The following is an 18,914-nucleotide window of genomic DNA, read 5'->3' as shown; positions in this document are numbered from 1 at the left end:
ATACTGTTTTTCTTAGTAGCTCCAACAGTCAACATTTCGACCAACAGAGCAAGATCATTCTTCTTTCTTCACATATTTGCTACTGTTTAGTTTTTGCTGATTTATTGATAATAGCCATTCTGACAGGCGTGAGGTGATATCTCATTGTGATTTTAATTTAAATTTCCTTGATAATAATGTTGAGCGTCTTTTCATTTGTCTATAGGCTATTTGTAGGTCCTCTTTGGAGAAATGTCTATTCAGGTCTTCTGCATTTGTGTGTGTGTAAGAGAGAGATACAGAGAGAGACTGACAGAAAGACAGGAAGGAAGAGAGATGAGAAGCCTCAACTCTTAGTTGCAGCACTTTAGTTTTCATTGATTGCTTCTCATATGTGCCTTGATAGAGAGGCTCCAACTGAGCCAGTGACCCCTTGCTCAAGTCAGCGACCTTGGACTCAAGCCAGCAACTGTCGGACTCACACTGGTGAGCCCACACTCAAGCCAGCAACCTCAGGATTTCAAACCTGGGACCTCCCCTCCACATCCCAGGCTGATGCTCAATCCACTGCATCCCACCAGCCAGGTAAGTCCTTTGCATTTTTTTTTACAGAGACAGAGTCAGAGAGAGGAATAGATAAGGACAGACTGACAGGAACGGAGAGAGATGAGAAGCATCAATCATTAGTTTTTTGTTGTGACACCTTAATTGTTCATTGATTGCTTTCTTATTTGTGCCTTGACTGTGGGGCTACAGCAGACCAAGTAACCCCTTGCTCAAGCCAGCAACCTTGGGTCCAAGCTGGTGAGCTTTGCTCAAACCAGATGAGCCTGCACTTAAGCTAGCGACATCAGGGTCTTGAACCTGGGTCCTCGGCATCCCAGTCCAACACTCTATCCACTGCGCCACTGCCTGGTCAGGCAGTCCTTTGCATTTTTAAATTGGATTGTTTAATATTTTGCTGTTGAGTTGTCTTGAGTTCTTTATAAATTTTGAATGTTAACCCTTTATCAGATGTATCATCTGTGAATATGTTCTCTCATCCAGTAAGTAGACTTATCATTTGTTGGTGATTTCATCTGCTGTGCAAAAGCTTTTAGTTTAATGTATTCCCTTTGCTTATTTACATTTTGTTTTCATTGCCCAAGGAAATGTATTGGAAAAAAATATTCCTAAGAAAATTGACTGAGCCTTTACTGCCTATATTTCTTTTCCATATATTTATGATTTGGAGTTTTACATTGTCTTTAAAATTTTTTATTGAACTTATTTGGTTGACCTTGGTTTTGAAAGATTATAGATTTCAGGTGTACCATTCTACCATACAACAGCTTTATATTATGTTGTGTGTTCAACACCACAAGTAAAGTCTCCTTCCATTCATGAATATCCCCTCTTTTACTGTTTTCTACCTCTTGCCACAATGCGTTCTCTCTGGCAGACATTATATGGTTGCCTGTATCTATGAATTTTTTCCTAGCTAATCCCTTCATTTTTTTTCACCCAGGCCTCCAAACTCCTTTCCCTCTGAAAGCTATCAGTCTGGTCTCTGTATCTATGAGTCTGTTTCTATTTTGTTTGTTAGTTTATTAGTTTCCACATATAAGAGAAATCATATGGTACTTGTCTTTCTCTGACTTGCTTATTTCACTTAGCATGATACTCTCAAGATCCATCCATGCTGTCACAAAAGGTACAATTTTCTTCTATGGTGAAGTAGTATTTCATTGTGTGAATGTACTGCATTTTCCCCCATATACTCATCTACTGGTGGACACATAGGCTGTTTCCAAATCTAGGCTATTGTAAGTAACGCTGCAATGAATATAAGGGTCCATATATTCTTTCAATTTAGTGTTTAGAAAATCTTCAGAAATATTCCCCAAAGTGGAATCATTGGGTTGTAAGACAGTTCCATTTTTAATTTTTGGAAGTAACTCCATATTGCTTTTCACAGTGGCTGCATCAATGTGCATTCCCACCAACAGAGCACTAGGGACTCTTTTTCTCCACATCCTGACCAACATTTTTTTTCTTTGTTGATTTATTGATTATAGCCATTCTGACAGATTGAGGTTGTAATTTGTGATTTTAATTTACGTTTTTCTGATGAATAGTGACTTTGGGCATCTTTTCATGTGGCTATTGACCATATGTACATCTTCTTTGGAAAACGTGTCTATTCAGGTCCTTTCCTTATTTACTTTTAATTGGATTGGGGGTTTTTTAGTTTGTTTTGTTGAGTTCAATAAGTTCTTTATAAATTATGAATATTAATCCCTTGTAAGATGCATCATTAGCAAATATATATATTTCCCTATGAAGTAGATTACTTTTTATTTTGTTGATGGTTTCCTTTGCTTTGAAAAAAACCTTTTTAGTTTGATGTTGTCCTATTTGTTTATTTTTAGTTTGTTTCCCTGCTTGAGGAAATATATCTGACAAAATATTGCTAAGAGAAATGTCTGATATTTTAATATCTATGTTTTCATCTAGGATTTTTATGGTTTTAATTCTAACATTTTAGTATATGAACTATTTTGAGTTTATTCCAGTGTATGGTGTAAGAAGATGGTATAGTTTTATATTTTTTACATATATTTGTCCAATTTTCTTTTTTTTTCTTTTTTTCTTTATTCATTTTTAGAGAGGAGAGAGAGAGGGAGAGAGAGAGACAGAGAGAGAGAAGGGGGAGGAGCTGGAAGCATCAACTCCCATATGTGCCTTGACTAGGCAAGCCCAGGGTTTTGAACCGGCGACCTCAGCATTTCCAGGTCGACGCGTTATCCACTGCGCCACTACAGGTCAGGCGTATTTGTCCAATTTTCTCAGAACCATTTATTGAATAGACTATCTTTATCTCATTTTGTGTTTTTACATCTTTTGTCAAATAACAATTGACCATAAAGGCAAGAGTTTAGTTCTAGGTTTTCTATTGTGTGCCATAAATCTATATATCTGTCTCAATTTCAGTACCATGTTGCTTTGATAACAATGGCCTTGCAGTATAGTTTGGTATCAGGTAGTGTGATTCCTCTCAATTTGTTCTTCTTTCTCGAGATTGCAGTGGTTATTCAGGGTCTTTTTTGGTTCCATATAAAGTTTTGGAATATTTGTTTTATATCAGTGAAATACACCATTGCTATCTCGATAAGAATTACATGGAAACTAGATTGCTTTAGGCAGTATGAACATTTTATTACATTTTTTTTACCATTTTATTTCTTATATTTTAATTTGTATTGGGGTAAATTGGTTAAGATAAATTATGAGTTTCAGTTGTACATTTCTATAACATCATCTTTATATTTCAGTGTGTGTTTACCACCCTAAATCAAGTCTCCTTCTATCACCATTTATCCTCCCTTTAACCTCTTCTACATCCCCCAACCCCCTTTTCCTCTGTTAATCATCATATTGTTGTCTATGTCTATGAGGTTTTTTCTAAATCCCTTCATTATTTTTTTCCCAAGGCCCCCAACCCCTCCCCTCTGACAGCTGTCAGTCTGTTCTCTATTTTTATGAGTCTTTCTATTTTGTCTGTTAGATTATTTTGGTCATTAGATTCCACATACAGTATAAGTAAAATCATATTGTACTTTTCTTTCACTAACTGGCTAATTTCACTTAGCATAATACTCTCCAGTACCATCTATCTGTCGCAAAGGGTAAGATTTCCTTCTTTTTACAGCTGAGTAGTATTCCACTGTGTAAATGTACCATAGCTTTGTTAATCCACTTGTCTATTGATGGGCACTTGGGTTGCTTCAAAATATTGGCTATTGTAAATAACACCACAATGAATATAGGGGTATATATATTCTTTTGAATTAGTGCTTTGGGTTTTTTCAGATATATTCCCAGCAGTGGAATTGCTAGGTCATAAAGCAGTTCCGTTCTTAATTTTTGAGGAAACTCCATACTGCTTTCTACAGTGGCTGTACCAATCTGCATACTCAGCAACAATATAAAAGGTTTTTGTTTGTTTGTTTTTGTCTGCATCCTCACCAACATTTGTTGTTTGTTCTCTTTAGTGGTTTCATATAAATTTTTGGATATTCTGATAATAATTGTGTTGAATCTATAGATTGCTTTTGGTAGTATTAAAATTTTAATGATGTTAATTCTTCCTATTCATGAACATGGTATATGATTCCATTTATTTGTATTTTATTCAATTTATTATTTTTTTTTTGGTGTCTTATAATTTTGAGTATAAGTCTTTTACATCCTTGGTTAAATTTATTCCTAGGTATTTTATTCATTTTGAGATTGTTTTTCTAATTTCCCTTTTTGGCAGTTCATTATTGGTATATAAAAATTAAACTGATTTCTGGATATTTATATTGTTTCTTGCTGCTTTACTGAATTCATCAATTTTACTACTTTTTTGGTGGATTCTTTAGGGTTCTCTATGTATGGTATCATGTCATCTGCAAAAAATTACCATTTTACTTCTTCTATTCTAATTTGGATGTCTTTCATTCCTTTTTCTTGTCTGATTGTTGTGGCTAGGACTTCTACTATTACATTAAATAAAAGTAGTGAAAGCAGACATCCCTGCCATTGCCCAATATGAAAGTAATCACTTTTAGTTTTTGCCCATTGAGTATGATATTTGATGTGGATTTATTATATATCATTTTAATTACACTGAGATATGTTCCCTTTATTCGTGCTTTGCTGAGAGATTTTATTATAAATAGGTGCTGGATTTTATCAAATTATTTTTCTGCACCTATTGACATGGTAATGTTTTTATCCTTTATTTTATTTGTGTGGTGTATCACATTTATTGATTTGTGGATGTTGTACCAACTTTGTATCCCTGGAATAAATCCCACTTGATTGTGGTGTATAATTTTTTAATGTTTTGCTAAATCTGGTTTGTTAATATTTTGTTGAGGATTTTAGCACCTGTATTTACCAAGGATTTTGTCCTGTAATTTTCTTATTCTGTAGTGTCCTTACTTGGTTTTGAAATTAAGATAATTCTGGCCTCATAATATTAGCATGGGAGTCTTTCTTCATCTTGAACTTTTTGGACTAGTTTGAGAAGGATAGGTGTTAGCTCTTCTTGAATGTAAGGAAAAATTTATTGTTAAGCCATCCAGTTCAAGTGTTTTCTTTGTAGGGATTGTGTTAATTATTGCTTCAATTTCATTAGTTATAATCAGTCTATTCATGTTTTCTGATTTTTCCTGATTCATTTTTGGAAGATTGTACATTTCTAAGAATTTATCCATTTCATCCAGATTGTCCTTTTTGTTGGCATATAGTTGTTTATAATATTTTCTTACAGTCCTTTTCATTTTTTTTTTTTTTTTTTTTTTTTACAGAGGAGAGGGAGAGACAGAGAGAGAGAAGGGGGGAGGAGCTGGAAGCATCAACTCCCATATGTGCCCTGACCAGGCAAGCCCAGGGTTTTGAACCGGCGACCTCAGCATTTCCAGGTCGACGCTTTATCCACTGCGCCACCACAGGTTAGGCCCTTTTCATTTCTTTAGTGTCAATTATGTCTCCTCTTTCATTTCCCATTTTATTTATTTAGGTCTTCTTTTTTTCTTTATGAGTCTCATTAAAGGTTTGTCAATCTTGGTTACCTTTCAAAAACACCAATTCTTTGTTTAATTGATATTTGTATTGATTTTTTAGACTCTATTTTATTTATTTCTGCTCAGATATTTATTATTTCCTTTCTTCTATTCACCTTTGGCTTTGTTTGTTTTTTCTTTTCAAGTTCTTTTAAGTATGAAATTAGGTTGTTTATTTGATATTTTTATTATTTGTTAGATAGGCTTCTAGTGCTACAAGTTTATTTTTTAGGACTGCTTTCACTGTGTCCCATGGATTCAGGGTGGTTGTGTTCTCATTTTCATTTGTTTCAAGGTATCTTGATTTGTTCCTTGATCTCATTGTTAACCCATTCATTGTTTAGTAACATGTTATTTTGCCTCCGCATCTTTGTGTGTTTTTCAGTTTTGTTCTTGTGATTGATTTCTAGTTTCATACCATTATGATCAGAGAAGATGCTTGGAATAATCTCAATCTTCTTAAATTTATTGAGACTTGTTTTGTGTCCTAATATGTCATCTATTGTATACAATGTACCATGTACACTTAAAAAGAATGTATATTCTGGAGTTTTTTTGGACACATATCTATCTCATCTAATGTGTCATTTAAGGCCTCTGTTTTCTTACAGATTTTCTGTCTAAAACATTTAACCATTGATATGAATGGTGTATTAAAATCCCCTATTATTAATGTATTACTGTCAAATTCTTCCATTATGTCCATCAAGATTTGCTTAATATGTTTAGGAGCTCCTATGCTGGGTACATAAATGTATACATGGCTTATATCTTCTTATTGGATTGTTCCCTTGATTATTCTGTACTCTCCTTGTCTCATACTATAGCCTTTGTTTTAAAGTCTATTTTGTCAGCTATAAGTATTACTTCCACATCATTTTTTATTTCCATTTGCTTGACATACATTTTTCACCCCTTTATTTCATTCTTCTTGTACTTTTTTTTCTGTTGTGGGTCTCTAGTAGACAGCATATATACAGGTCATTTTTTCTTATTCATTCTGCTACCTTATGCCTCTTGATTGGAGCATAAATGTTATGTACATTTTAAATGATTATTGATAGGTCCATATTTATTGCCATTTCATTTTTTTATCTATGTTCCTCTGTTTTTTCTCTTTGTTTTCTCCTTCACATTTTTCTCTCTTCCTCATCTTAATTTTTCTTCACAAAGGCTTCTTAACATTTTTTTAATTTAGCAATTAAATTTTATGGGGTGACATTGGTTCACAAGAACACATAAATTTCAGGTAAATTACTTTGCAGGAGTCCCCAAACTTTTTACACAGGGGGCCAGTTCACTGCCCCTCAGACCGTTGGAGGGCCGCCACATACAGTGCTCCTCTCACTGACCACCAATGAAAGAGGTGCCCTTTCCGGAATTGTGGTGGGGGTTGGGTAAATGGCCTCAGGGTGCCACATGCAGCCTGCGGGGCGTAATTTGGGGACACCTGCAGTTTATAGCATTGTTGGTTGCATTGTATGCTCATCACCCAAAGTCAAAGCATTTTCCATCACCATATATTTGTCCCTTTTTACTCCCCTTTCCCCACCTCTTCTCTCTGGTAACCATTTCACTTTTGTCTATGTCCAGGAGTCTCAGTTTTATATCTCACTTATGTGTGAAATCATATAGTTCTTAGCTTTTTCTGATTTACTTATTTCACTTAGTATAATGTTCTCAAGGTCCATCCATGTTGTAATAAATGTCACTATGTCATCATTTCTTATGGTATATATATATACCACAGATTTTTTATTGAACCCTCTTGAGGACTACTTTGGTTGTTTCCATGTTTTGGCCACTGTGAGTAATGCTTACGATGAACATGGGGGTACATATGTCTTTGTGTACAAATGTTTTTGAATTTTTTTGGTAGCTACCCAATAAAGGCATTGCTGGGTCATATGGTAATTCTATCCTTAATTTTATGAGGAACTACCATACTGTCTTCCATAATGGCTGTACCAGTTTACATTCCCACCAGTAGTGAATGAGGGTTCCTTTTTCTCCACAACCTCTCCAAAACTTACCATTACCTATCTTGTTGATAATAGCCCATCTAACAGGTGTGAGGCGGCATCTCATTGTAGTTTTGATTTGCATTTCTCTAATAGCTAGCAAGAATGAGCATCTTTTCATATATCTATTTGTTGTTTGTATGTCTTCATGAAAGAAGTGTCTGTTCAGGTCTTCCCATTTTTTAATTGGATTGTTTGCTTGCTTGTTGTTGAGCTTTATGAGTTCTTTATATATTTTAGATATTAAACCACCATCAGACAGTTGTTGGTGACTGTCAACTCCCATTTGATTGGTGGTCATTTTGTTTCCTTCTCAGTTTCTTTTTCTGTGCAAAGCCTTTTTAGTTTAATAAAGTCCCATTCATTTATTTTTGCCTTTACTTCCCTTGTCTTTGGGTTCAAATTCATAAATTATTCTCTATGCCCAAGGTCCATGAGTTTAATACCTATGTTTTCTTCTATTTAATTTATTGTTTCAGATCCTATATTTAGCTCTTTGATCCACTTTGAATAATTTTTGTGCATGGAGGCAAATTATAGTCAAGTTTCATTCTTTTACATGTAGCTTTCCAATTTTCCCAGCATCATTTATTGAAGAGACTTTCTTTTCTCCATTGTGGGTTTTTTACTTCTTTTTCAAGGATTATTTGCCCATATATATATAGTGTGATTTCTGGGCTTTGATGTTAATTGTTACTTCTCCTCTTTCATGTTTGATTTTATTTATTTGAGTCTTTTTTTCTTTTTTCTTGATGAGTCTGGTTAAAGTTTTGTCAATCTTGTTTATCTTTTCAAAGAACCATCTCTTGGTTTCACTGATCATTTGTATAGTTTTTCTAGACTTTATTTTCTTTATTTCTTCTTTGATCTTTATTATTTTCTTTTTTCTACTCAGGGCTTTTTTTGCTGTTTTATTTTTGAGTTCTTTTTAATTGTAAAGTTAGATTATTTTGTTTGTTTGTTTCTTGAGATTTTTATTTGTCTTCTATGTATTAGAGAGATCTGCTGTGGCTCTGTCTTTGTGTGGTGACCTTATTTTGTAGGTGTCCTGTGGGGCACAGTTACACTTTCTTCTTGGTTTCCTGAACTGAGCACTCCAGGAATACCCCTTGTGTGTGTTATGTGGTTTCTTCTGTTGTAATTGGGTCTTGATTGCTATTTGCCTGGTTGTGCTTGGGATCAACCCTCAGGCTAGCTGACTGTAAAGTTCAACCCTCACCATAGTGTGTGAACTGCTGTGCAAGTGCTGACCTCACAAAGAAAATTCACCTCAGCAGATTTTGCTGCCTGTTGATATTACCCTTTGGATATACTGCTTGTGAAGCTTATTGGATCCTTCTCTGATGTTGGCTATGTTTATTCTGGATTTCTTGGAAGGGACTCTGGTGCAGGCCAATGTCAGATGCTGTTTCTGTTTTACTCTTGGGACCCTATTTGGAGCTACAAGTGATCCACAGTTTGTTTCTATCTTTGTTGGGCTTGGGTGCATGGGAGAAGGCCAAGATGTGCATCAGAGCTGGGTTTTATCAGCACTGAGTACCGGCGTAGGTCAACAAAATTCCCAAAGCACCACTGGATCCCCCTTCCACTGCCTCTCCCTGACAACTTCCCATTAGGCTCAGTCACTGAAAGAGCCTCTGACAGAGTTGGAAGGATGTGGCTAGTAGATTTCCCATGAAGGAGAGGTGTGGGTTAAGCTTCAGGGAAGGTGGTGGATGTGGCCCCCAGCCCAGAGCCACATGACTTACTTTGACCCAGATTTTGACCTGACCTCAGCAGAATGGAGCCATTAGGAGTCAGGCAGTTGGGGGCTCCAGAGCCAGGAATATGGGTCGGCCAAAAGCTGGGAGAGTGGTTCTGTCAGATATCCTGTGAAGGGAAAAGTGACAGTCACGTTTACAAGAAAGTAAAAGAATGGCTTCCACCCCAAAGTTAGACAACTGTGTCTCTGCCACCTCCTGAGTCTTTCTAGACCTCTACACACTGGCCTAGGTTGCTGACTTCTCAGTAGGGCCTAACTTTTCACAATAAGGTGATAGAAAGCTCCAAGGGTGGGCACTTGCTTTCCCCCAGACTGATGTCAAAGGCAGTTGAGTGCCCTACCTAAGAAAGATGGTGTCTGCATTACTGGAGAATGACTCAGCACTGCGATCCTAGCAGCTGTTCATTCATATCTCTCCTCACACAGCACTAGTCCACTCTGTTCTCCTTCTGACTAAGCCCAGGATAAGTGACTGCAAATTAATTTTGTGTTTTGGCCCTTTATGGGAGTAGTTGTATCTCTAGTCATCTCTCTCTGGCAGACAGAAACCCTGCTACTTTTCACAGCTGAATGTTATGTGGGTACCTCTTCCAGGCTCTGGTGCTCTGAGCTTGAGATTCCTGCTTGGAGTGTAGGCCCTACACTTCTCAGGGTGAACCACCTCACAGCTGAGATATCTCTTGGGAACCTCAGCAGCTGCCCATAGGAGCAGGTCCAGCCCTTCTTTTGTCTCAACACTTCTTACTAGTCCCAATGTGTCTTCTCCTGTGAATCCTGGTTATATGACTTCTTATCAGCTGATCTTCACTTGGATATTCAAGATGATTGATTTTTGATTTAGTTGTAATTCCAGTTTGGTTCTGGGAAGACGTGAGTGTAGCTTTCACCTATTCTGCTGCCATCTTGATTCCTTAGATGAAGTTGAAATAACTACCCTGTCTTTTGATTGGAACATTAACATTTAAAGTGATTATTGCTAACTATGTACCTATTGTATTTTTGTTATTCATTTTTATTTTCTTCTTTTCTTTTTCTTAAAGAAGTTCTTTTAATGCTTCTTATTATATTAGTTTGGTGGTAATTAAATTCTTTAGCTTTTTCTTCTCTAGGAAGCCTTTCATTTCTGTTTCAATTTTAAATGATAGTCTTGCTGGGTAGAGTCTTTTGGTTGTAGGTCCTTGTTTTTTTATCACTTCGAATATATTGTGCCAATTCGTTCTCACCTGAACAGTTTCTGTTTAAAAATCAATTGCAAGTCTTATGGAAGCTCCCTTGTAGGGAACTCTTTCTTTTTCAGCTTTTATTATTCTCTCTTTGTCTTTAACCTTTGGCATTTTAATTATGATATGTATTGGTGTAGGCCTCTTGGGTTTCATTTTGTTCGGGATTCTCTGTGCTTCCTGGACTTGTGTGTCTTTTTCCTTCACCAGGTTCAGGAAGTTTTCAGTCATTTTTTCTTCAAATAGGTTCTTAATTCTTTTTTTTCTCCCTTATTCTTCTGGTAGTTCAGTAATGACAACGTTGTTATACTTGATGTTGTCCCAGAGGTTGTTTAAACCATCCTCTTTCTAAAAACCTTTTCATTTTGCTTCTCTTCTTGGATGTTTTCTGCTACCTTGTCTTCCAAATTGCTGATTGGATTTTCTACTTTATCTAAGCTACACTTTATTCATTCTACTGTATTCTCTATTTCAAATATTGCATTTTCCATTTCTGATTGATTCTTTTCATGGTTTCTATGTCCTTTTTAAGCTTACTATGCCTTTGTTGACGTTTTCTCTGTGTTCATCCATTCTTTCCCTAAGTCCTCGAGCATCCTTGTGACTATTGGTTTTTGTTTTCTGGTTATCAGTTTATCGTTTTTAAAAATTAATTTTAATGGGATGATATTGATCAATCAGGGTACATAAGTTCAGAAAAAACATCTACAGGTTATTTTGACATTTGATTATTTGCATACCCATCACCCAAAGTCAAATTGTCTTCTGTCACCTTCTATCTGGTTTTCTTTGTGCCCCTCCCCTCCCCCCCACCCTTTCTCTTTTCCATCTCCCTCCATCCCCCCCGTAACCACTACACTCTTCTCCATGTCCCTGAGTCTTGTTTTTATGTCCCACCTATGTATGAAATCATATAATTCTTAGTTTTTTCTGATTTACTTATTTCACTCAGTATAATGTTATCAACGTCCATCCATGTTGTAAATGATCCAATGTCATCATTTCTTTTTTTCTTTTCTTTTTTTTTTTTTTTTTTTTTTTTGTATTTTTCTGAAGTTGGAAACCGGAGGCAGTCAGACAGACTCCTGCATGTGCCGGACTGGGATCCACCCAGCATGCCCACCAGGGGGTGATGCTCTGCCCATCTGGGGCGTCGCTCTGCTGCAACCAGAGCCATTCTAGTGCCTCAGCACCTGGGCCAACTTTGCTCCAATGGAGCCTTGGATGCGGGAGGGGAAGAGAGAGGCAGAGAGGAAGGAGAGGGGGAGGGGTGGAGAAGCAGATAGGCGCTTCTCCTGTGTGCCCTGGCTGGGAATCGAACCCGGGACTCCTGCACGCCAGGCTGACGCTCTACCACTGAGCCAACCGGCCAGGGCCCATACCAGTGTTTTTGAGTTATGGGGGTATATTCCCAGTAGAGGGATGGCTGGGTCATATGGTAGTTCTATTTTTAATTTTTTGAGAAACCACCATACTTTCTTCCATAAAGGTTGTACTAGCTTACATTCCCACCAACAGTGGATGAGGGTTCCTTTTACTCCACAGCCTCTCCAACACTTGTTATTACCTGTCTTGTTGATGATAGCTAATCTAACAGGTGTGAGGTGGTATCTCATTGTAGTTTTGATTTGCATTTCTATAATAGCTAATGAAGATGAACATCTTTTCATGTATCTGTTGGCCATTTGTTTTTCTTCCTGGGAGAAGTGTGTGTTCATGTCCTCTTCTCATTTTTTTTATTAGATTGTTTGCTTGTTTGTTGTTGAGTATTATGAGTTCTTGTATATTTTGGATATTATGCCCTTATCTGTGCTGTTGTTTGAAAATATCATCTCCCATTTAGTTGGCTGTCTGTTTGTTTTGTTGTCAGTTTCTCTTGATGTGCAAGTGCTTCTTAGTCTAATGTAGTCCCATTCATTTATCTTTGCCTTCACTTCCCTTGCCTTTGGAGTCAAATTCATAAAGTGCTCTTTATAACCAAGGTCCATAAGTTTAGTACCTATGTTTTCTTCTATGTACTTTATTACTTTAGGTCTTATATTTAGGTCTTTGATCTATTTTGAATTAATTTTAATACAAGGGGACAAACTGTAATCGAGTTTCATTCTTTAGCATGTGGTTTTCCAGTTTTCCCAGCAACATTTGTTGAAGAGGCTTTCTTTTCTCCATTGTGTATTGTTGGCCCCTTTATCAAAAATTATTTGATCATATACATGTGGTTTTATTTCTGGGCTTTCTATTCTGTTCCATTGGTCTAAGTGTCTATTTTTCTGACAATACCATGCTGTTTTGATTATCGTGGCTCTATAATATAATTTGAAGACAGGTATTGTAATGCCCCCAGCTTTGTTCTTTTTCCTTAGGATTGCTTTGGCTATTCAGGATATTTTTGGGGTTCCATATAAACCTGGTGATTTTTTGTTCTATTTCTTTAAAAAAAGACATTGGAATTTTGTTGGGAATTGCATTAAATTTGTATATCACTTTGGGTAATATAGTCATTTTGACTATATTTATTCTTTCTATCCAAGAACAAGGAATATTTTTCCATTTAACTATATCCTTTTTTTTTAAAAAGATGGTTCTAATTTCTTTTTTTATTTATTCATTTTAGAGAGGAGAGGGAGAGACAGAGAGAGAGAGAGGAGAGACAGAGAGAGAGACAGGGGGGAGGAGCTGGAAGCATCAACTCCCATATGTGCCTTGACCAGGTAAGCCCAGGGTTTTGAACCGGCGACCTCAGCATTTCCAGGTTGACGCTTTATCCACTGCGCCACCACAGGTCAGGCCTAACTATATCCTTTTTGATTTCCCTTAACAATGCTTTGTAGTTTTCATTATATAGGTCCTTTACATTTTTTGTTATGTTTATTCCTAGGTATTTTATTTTTCTTATCGCAACCATGAAGGGGATTATTCTTTTGAGCTCATTTTCTGATGTTTCATTGTTGGCCTATAGGAAGGTAATAGACTTTTGTATATTAATTTTGTACCCTGTGACCTTACTGTATTGGTTTATTGTTTCTTGAAGTCTTTTTATTGTTTCTAGAAGTGATTTCTGTGAAGTCTTTGGAATTTTTGATGTATATAGGATTGTATCATCTGCAAAATGTGAAACCTTTACTTCTTCTTTCCCAATGTGAATGCCTTTTATTTCTTTCTCTTGTCTGATTGCTCTGGCTAATACTTCCAGCACTATATTGAATAAGAGTGGAGCGAGTGTACAACCTTTTCTTTTTCCTCTTTTTAGGGGAAAAGTCCTCAGTTTTATGCCATTTAATATGATGTTAGCTGATGATTTATCATAGATGGCCTTTATTATGTTGAGATTTGTTTTCTATTCCCATTTTAAGAGTTTTAAACATAAAATGATGTTGTATTTTATTAAATGCCTTTTCTGCATTTATTGATTAGATTATATGGTTTTTGTTCTTTGTTTTGTTGATATGGTGTATTATGCTAATACACCATTTTATGTATGTTGACCCATCTTTTTGATTCTGGGATGAATCCCACTTGATCGTGATGAATTATTTTTTTAATGTGTTGTTGTATTTGATTTGCTAGTATTTTGTTTAGTATTTAGCATCTATATTCAGTAGAGATATTGTTCTGTACTTTTTTGTGTGTGTGTTGTCCTTGCCAGGTTTTGGTATGAGGGTTATGTTGGCCTCATAAAATGTGTTTGGCAGTATTGCTTCTTCTTCAATTTTTTGGAAGACTTTTAGTAGAATAGGAACCAAGTCTTCTTTGAATGTTTGATAGAATTTACTAGTATAGCCATCTGGCTCTGGACTTTTATTTTTGGGGAGGTTTTTGATAGTTGTTTTTATTTCCTACCTGCTTATGGGTGTGTTTAGGTTTTCTGCTTCTTCATGACACAGTCTAGGAAGATTGTATTGTTCTAGGAATTTGTCCATTTCTTCTAGATTGTTACATTTGGTGGCATATAGTTTTTCATAGTATTCTACAATAATTCTTTGTATATCTATGGTATCTGTGGTGATTTCTCCTCTTTCATTTTGGATTTTGTTTATATGAGTCCTTTCTCTTTTTTCCTTGCTGAGTCTTTCCAAGGGTTTGTCAATTTTGTTGATCTTTTCAAAGAACCAATGCCTTGTTTTATTAACTTTTTCTACAGTTTTTCTGTTCTCTATTTTGTTTATTTCTACTCTGATTTTTATTATTTCCTTTTTTCTGCTGGTTTTGGGTTGTCTTTGTTCTTCTTTTTCTAGTTCCTTAAGATGTGAAGTTAAGTGGTTTACTTGGGCTCTCTCTTGTTTGTTCATATAGGCCTGTAGTGATATGAACTTCTCTCTTATCACTGCTTTTGCTGCATCCCAGAGATTCTGATATGTTGTATTGTCATTTCTTTTGTCTGTATGTATCTTTTGATCTCTGCTTTTATTTCTTCTTTGACCCAGTCATTTTTTTAAAGTATGTTGTTTAGTTTCCACATTTTTGTGGGTTTTACCTATTTTTTGCAGTTGAATTCTGGTTTCAAGGCTTTATGATCAGAAAATATGTTTGGTATAATTTCAATCTTTCTGAATTTGTTGATGTTATTTTTGTGGCCCAACATATGGTCAGTTCTTAAGAATGTTTCATGTACACTATAGAAAAATGTATACACTGTCACTTTGGGTGAAATGTCCTATAGATGTCTAGCATATCCAATTGTTCTTGTGTTTCATTTAAGGCCAATATTTCTTAATTGATTTTCTGTTTGGATGAATGATCTAGAGCCATCAGTGGTATATTGAGGTCTCCAAGTAGGATTGTATTTTTGTTGGTTTTTGTTTTTAGGTTAGTCAGTAGCTGTCTTATATATTTTGGTGCTCCTTGGTTTGGTGCATATATATTAAGAAGTGTTATATCTTCTTGATTCAATGTCCCCTTTATCATTATAAAATGACAATTTTTGTCTTTGATTACCTTTGCTATCTTGTATTCAGCATTGTTGTAATCACTGTTTTGAACTCTGTATCTGGGTTGATTGCTTGACTTTATTTCATTTTATTCTTTTTCTGGGGATTTTTTTCTCCTCTTTTATTTGGTGCATGTTTGTTTTCCGTTTTGGCTGACTCTGAATTTTTTTTCTGTGTATTAGGTGGATCTGCTATGTCTCCTAGTCTTGGCAGGATGGCCTTGTGTAATAGGTGTCATGTGGGGCTCAATAACACAGTCTCCCTTATCACTCAAGGAAGGTCCTGCAGGAATGTCTCTTGTGAGGGTTATGTGAGCCTTCCTATTGTAATTGAGTCTTTTTTTTAATTTTTTAACAGAGACAGAGAGAGAGTCAGAGAGAGGATAGACAGAGACAGACAGACAGAAATGGAGAGATGAGAAGCATCAATCATTAGTTTTTCGTTGCGCATTGTGACACATAGTTGTTCATTGATTGCTTTCTCGTATGTGCCTTGACCATGGGCCTTCAGCAGACCGAGTAACCCCTTGCTTGAGCCAGCAACCTTGGGTCCAAGTTGGTGAGCTTTTACTTAAACCAGATGAGCCCATGTTCAAGCTGGCACCTCGGGGTCTTGAACCTGGGTCCTCGGCATCCCAGTTTGACGCTCTATCCACTGCGCCTCCGCCTGGTCAGGCTGTAATTGAGTCTAGATTGTTGCTGACACATCCGTGGATGGGTTTGACCTTGAGTCTGTACCAGCCTCAATTTTATTATCTCTAAGTTTATATCAACAGTGTGGCTAGGAGGATTTGATTTGTTTACTTTGTTTATCAAACACTCAAAAAATGCTTTCTATGTACACTTTGTAAATGTTATGTCATTTAGTCCTCATAGAAATACAATGTGGTAAATTATTTTATAACTGTCATTGAGCAGATGAGGTTCAAGAAGTTACTGAGTTCACCAAAGTTTACAATTAGCACATGGTATTGCTGAGAGATAAACTGAGACTCTCTGATTTTAGTATCTATGCTCTTAGCCACTACTCTATGTTGTCTCCTATATGTGATAAAGTATGTGAAAGCACTGAACACAGTGTCCTCTAAATTATGGGCATCCATTAAATGATGATATTTCATCATTTTAAAATTTTCTACTAAAACACCACACAGCAGGTATTCTTTCCAATTCTCAGATGAGTAACACTGAAGGCAAAGAAGTTTGATAACTTTCCCAAGAATGCACTGCTTATAAATAAAGGATTTGAAATTTGAACCCAGGAAGAGCTGGCTCATTGTCATTTTCCTGTGTTCTGCAGTACTAAAACCACTGAAGTTCACACCTTATGGGGAATTCTTGTTTGAGGATGCTCTTTATTTCCCAGCCACACACAAAAAAAGGAAAAAAATGTATAAAAGGGGGTTTCTGTCTGGTTTCCAGGAGCAGCTTATGTCATTTCCAAACATTAAAACAGACTCAATTTCAGGTGGAAGCAGAGCCTGAGAGTCTTGCCAAGCTCTTGAAAAGAAAATATATCAGCTATTAGTTTCCCCTCTTTGGGAGGCCCTATATGGGGGGGCAATTACTTTCCTATTGTACCCTTCTCCTCCCTGCTTTCCCTCTCCCCTCTCTCTCTGTCCTCTTTTCTCCTCCTCCTTCTCTTCCTCACCCCTCCTTTTCCTTATCATTATCATCATATTTGACATCCCAGGAAGCCAGACATAATCATTATTGGGTTTTTTCTCTTAATTTCCATTACTGAATGCTTTTAAGTTGCTGTTCTAAGAACTTCCATGTATTGGTTTAGTTAATCTTCACAACAGTGATACGAAGAGAGAGCTACAACAATTTCTGCCTCACATATGAGGAAATAGAAACCCAGAGAGGCACCTGGTTAATAGCCTTCTCAGAGGTGACCTTGGAAGATGTGAAGACGTTGATCATTGTAAAAATGCTGGAAGTTGCTATGGGAAAGCTGAGGGTATAATAGTAATTAGGAACTGGACTTTAAAAGCATAACTGCTAAAATTACCTGGCCTTCCCTTGTGGAGTGAGCCATCCTCAATATTAAAGCAACTTTTGGAACAAAATATGTATACAAAATTCATTGCCATTGTGTCAAATATGTAAATAGCACCCCAGATTGAGTTGTTCTGATTGGAAGGCCTGGGTTTTAGTTGTACCTTTGCTCTTAACTTGCCAGTTAGCTCTCTCTCTGGTTCTCATCTGTAAAATGTCGGTAATAATAATGCTTGCTCTACTAACAGTACGGGGTTATTAATGCGAACATCAAACAAAAATATTGAAGAAGGTGCTTTAAGTGTAAAGCACTTTACCAATCTAACAACTTCACTTACTATCCATCTTCTCTCTCTCTCTTTCATCCTATTTATCTTCTTTCACTCTATTTTTGTTATTTCTTTTCTCTTCTTTATTCTCCCTAAACCAGGTCTGAGACTTAATTAACTGCAGCACTGTACTTAGGTAGAAGAGACAGAGGTTACAGGGGCAAACTTGGGTCTAACTCCTGGCTTTGCCCCTTTCTAGTTATTGTTGGGCAATTACTATACCCTTTTTAAGCCCTAATTTTACCATCTGTAAAAATGGACACACATAACACTTTCCTTACAAAGATGTTGGAAGATGTGGTAGATTGTCTGCACATATGGCCAACAATTCTTTCCATCTTTAACATGCAGATAGCTCCTTCCATCAAGAGATGGAGTCTATCTGCCTCACACCTTTAATCGGGGCTGTCTCTGTGACTTGCTTTGACCAAAAGAGTAGAGCAACAGTGTTGCTGTATAATTTCTGATCTTACATCACAAAAAGCCTTGCAGCTTTGATTTTCACCCTCTTGCAGGCCTGCTACCAGGTTTTAAAAAATGTCTGATTACTGTACTTGGAAAGAGAGGACAAATGGAGAAAAAAAGCACAATGTACTATAAAGTGAGGCTGAGGTTTCAGCCACCACTGCTAAGTTGCCACATATTTGCATGCATAAATCCTGGATCTTTGGGCCCCAGCCAAGCTGTCTGAAGAAAAAACCTCATGGGGTAATAAGCCATTCCCAGCAAGCCCTGCTTAAATTGCAGTGTCATGAACAAATAGTGATGGTATGAAGTCACTAAGTTTTGGGGTGCTTTGTTTCACAATAGATAAATGAACTGAAAGAAACTGAATGAGATAGTATACCTTACCCAGTGCCTGTCAGTTATAGGTGCTTAAGACATGACTGTTCCCTTGCCAGTCACAAGTGCTGCTGGGAAATGACTGACCTGGCTAGTGCTGCTGCAACCAAATTGCCATATCTGACCTCCATTGTGCCACAGGTACACAGCAATGACTGCTTCATACTTTACAGGGACTTACACCTTTCCAGGGTAAGGTGCCCTCCCAAGTCGAATATCCTCCCTTTGCCCAGAGTGA

This window comes from Saccopteryx leptura, chromosome X (assembly GCF_036850995.1).
Source record: "Saccopteryx leptura isolate mSacLep1 chromosome X, mSacLep1_pri_phased_curated, whole genome shotgun sequence".
Classification (NCBI taxonomy): Eukaryota; Metazoa; Chordata; class Mammalia; order Chiroptera; family Emballonuridae; genus Saccopteryx; species Saccopteryx leptura.
Note: the sequence above shows the minus strand (reverse complement) of the source record.